Source organism: Mastomys coucha, unplaced genomic scaffold (genome assembly GCF_008632895.1).
Source record: "Mastomys coucha isolate ucsf_1 unplaced genomic scaffold, UCSF_Mcou_1 pScaffold23, whole genome shotgun sequence".
NCBI lineage: Eukaryota > Metazoa > Chordata > Mammalia > Rodentia > Muridae > Mastomys > Mastomys coucha.
In genome coordinates this window covers 90,590,438-90,593,518 of record NW_022196906.1, presented here as the reverse complement: position 1 = coordinate 90,593,518, position 3,081 = coordinate 90,590,438, and the positions used below count along the sequence as shown (strand labels likewise).

Below are 3,081 nucleotides of genomic sequence, written 5' to 3'. Positions count from 1 at the left end.
TGAAGAGACACCATGACAGTGTCAACTCATATAAAGGACAACATTTCATCGCAGCTGGCTTACACTTTCAGAGGTTTATTCCATTATCCTCACCGTGAAAACATGGTGGCATGCAGGCAGACATGGTACACGAGAGATAACTGAGAATTCTATTTACATCTTGATCTGCGGGCAAAAGAAGGAGACTGTGTGCTATACTGGGCATAGCTTGAGCATATATGACCTCCAAACCCACCTCCACAGTGACACACTTCCTCCAACAAGGCCACACCTCCTAAGGGTACCACTCCCTATGAGCCAAGCATTTGAATTTATGAGTTTATGGAGGGGGTCATTCCGATTCAAAGCACCACAGTAGTTCAGCTGCTCTATGGGTAAAGGAGACAAATGTCACAGAGAAGGAACATCTATTAGTTCCATTTTATGGATCTGGGATATTAACTTCCTGGCTTTTGATAACATGTAAGATCACTGCTTGAAGAAGAAACACCAGGCCAGCTGTTATTTACATATATCACCTTTTATCCACACAACTACACGTAGTAGATATCAGCACCTATGTGTTATGTAAAAGAGAAATTAAGGTGATATAAATTTAAAGCTGAATGTCCTGTGCCACCATCTCTGACCTCTCACGCCACATCCCAATGTCCCCAGGCCTCTATGCACGTGAGTGCTCTGGTGCACATAAAGGTTTGGGCATACATCCCGCACCAAGTCCACGGATGAACTCAGCTGCCTCTGCCATGGAACCCACCTGTCTTTCTTTGTTTCTTTGTTTCTCCCTTTCTTTCTTTCTTCCTTTCTTCCTTTCTTTCTTTTAAAAAAATAACAACTGGTTTTTTTAAAGATTTATTTATTGTTATATGTAAGTACACTGTAGCTGTCTTCAGACACACCAAAAGGGGGCAACAGATCTCATTACAGATGATTGTGAACCACCATGTGGTTGCTGGGATTTGAACTCAGGACCTTCAGAAGAGCAGCCAGTGTTCTTAACCGCTGAGCCATCTCACCAGCCCTTTTTTTTTTTTTTTTTTTTTAAGGCTGGGTGGTGGTGGCGCACGCCTTTAATCCCAGCACTTGGGAGGCAGAGACAGGTGGATTTCTGAATTCGAGGCCAGCCTGGTCTACAGAGTGAGTTCCAGGACAGCCAAGGCTATACAGAGATACCCTGTCTCAAACAAACAAACAAACAAAAAAAAGATTCACTTATTTATTTTATATATGTGAGTACACTCCTGATTGTCTTCAGACACACTGAAGAGGGAATTGGATCTCATTACAGATGATTGTGAGCCACCATGTGGTTGCTGGGAATTGAACTCAGGACCTCTGGAAGAACAGCCAGTGCTCTTAACACCTGAGCCATCTCTCCAGCACTCCCACCTGTCTTTCTTACAGTAGACCAACTTAGGTATTTCCAAAGTCCTTCTTAGGTGCTGAGACTCCCTGGACCTCCTGAACTTTCTTTGGATTGCCTCAAGACAATCCCTTCTTACCTGGGGAGATTTTGTAATGCAATGGACCAGAATCAACATTCCCATTTCGGCATGGAGGAATAGGGGCATAGCAAGGGAAGAGCCAACAAGGAGACTGAAACCAAGTGGGGAAAATGCCAACTCTCTTAGCTCTATGTCCAGTGTCTAGGGCTCCTAACGCACTCAATATTGGCTTAACAGGCTTGGATAGCTTCAATCTTCCAGCTCAGCTACCTGCAGCACGAATAGCCTCTCTCTTGGGTGGGTTTCTTAGAAGTGACTCACAGTCCTGGCATCAATATCTTGGGGGTGTCTACTGTTCATTTAGACTTTACCTTACCAGCTTCACATATGGCATCCCAGGGCCTCACCATGAGAACTGAAACCCTGCCACACACTGCCTGGCTTGACCAGCCTCTAGGGACGTTGATGCAAGCTTCCATGATCTTTTCCATCTTTCATCCTTCTAAAGCCAATACCACTTGAACGACATTGCCAAGTGCTTTCGGTAGCTTGAAATGTGGACCACAGGTGCAGCAGCCTGTGGTCTTCCCCGGGGGATTTCTTTCTAGTAAGGAATCCTTCTAAGGCATTCTTAGCTTCTCTTTTCAAATGATCTTGCATTTTCCCAAGTCTGAGCCTTCAATGGGTGGGATCTTGCCTTCCGCACACCTTTTCTGCTGTCCCTAAAACAAGACATTCACAGTTTTCGACTTCCTGCTCTTTCTCTAAATAAGACGGTGAGCACTTGCCAGTCTGAAAGTCTGCCATCTTCCCTTGGAGTTTCCTCTGCCAAACACAGCAGGCCTTCACTTCTAGGTTCACTCTCAGTCACATCTCAGGACATCGGCAGGAATGAAAACAGAGTCTGCAAAATATAAGTTGAATGGCCTCTAGACCAGTTCTGGATAGAGACTTTGTTTCCCCCTCATAAGCTTCATGGTCAGTTTTTTCCTCTTCACTCTTAGCCTTCCAGACTCCCACCTAAAGGACCCAGTGAGCATTGTTCACAGCATTGTTATGTCAATTTTCCTCTGAGATCTAAACATCCCATTTCTGCAGGCAAGCCCCTTAAATCGAAAGTTAAAGAACACCTCCAGGAAACCCCTCAAACTGACCACATTCACTAAGGCCCTTCCTAACAGAGTAAGCAACACAACCTGAGCTTCCTTTTCAGATGGATGAATCTCAGCTACAAGGAAGAACCACAGAAGAGCAGAAGGGGCAAAGAAGACCGGCTGCCCTGAAGAAGCAGAAACCAGCCAAGTGCCTGAGTCACTTGGAAATCACACTCTGCAGCCTCTTGAGCCAGCTGCAGGCTGTGCTGGGAGCTCCAGGTTTTCAGGTTTTTGAGACGTTACCCATGCTGAGAGGGACATTGGTAATGTGGCTGTCTTTAAGTCGCTCCTGTAACTCCTCACTCACATCCCTCTCAGTAACTCTTAACAAAACTTACTGTTTCCCAAGTTGAACTTCAATGGGATCTGTATTGTACTTTGTGGTGTGGTGGGATCCCTTTCTGGGGTAAGTAGACATGTGTTCTATCTCTCCAGGAAGAAAACTTAGTTACACAACAAGCATTCTTGATTTTTTTTTTTTT

At 45.0% G+C, this 3,081-nt stretch overlaps 1 long non-coding RNA gene across 1 annotated transcript; it reads right to left on the bottom strand.

Annotated features, from left to right (window-relative positions):
- Positions 1 to 2,081: 2,081 nt before the first annotated feature.
- On the bottom strand, positions 2,082 to 3,015 carry LOC116073507. The gene is made up of 2 exons (XR_004111834.1): positions 2,938 to 3,015; positions 2,082 to 2,349 (listed from the first exon to the last, which is right to left on the bottom strand). It is a non-coding gene; the product is annotated as an uncharacterized LOC116073507 (long non-coding RNA).
- Between the last annotated feature and the right edge of the window lie 66 nt (positions 3,016 to 3,081).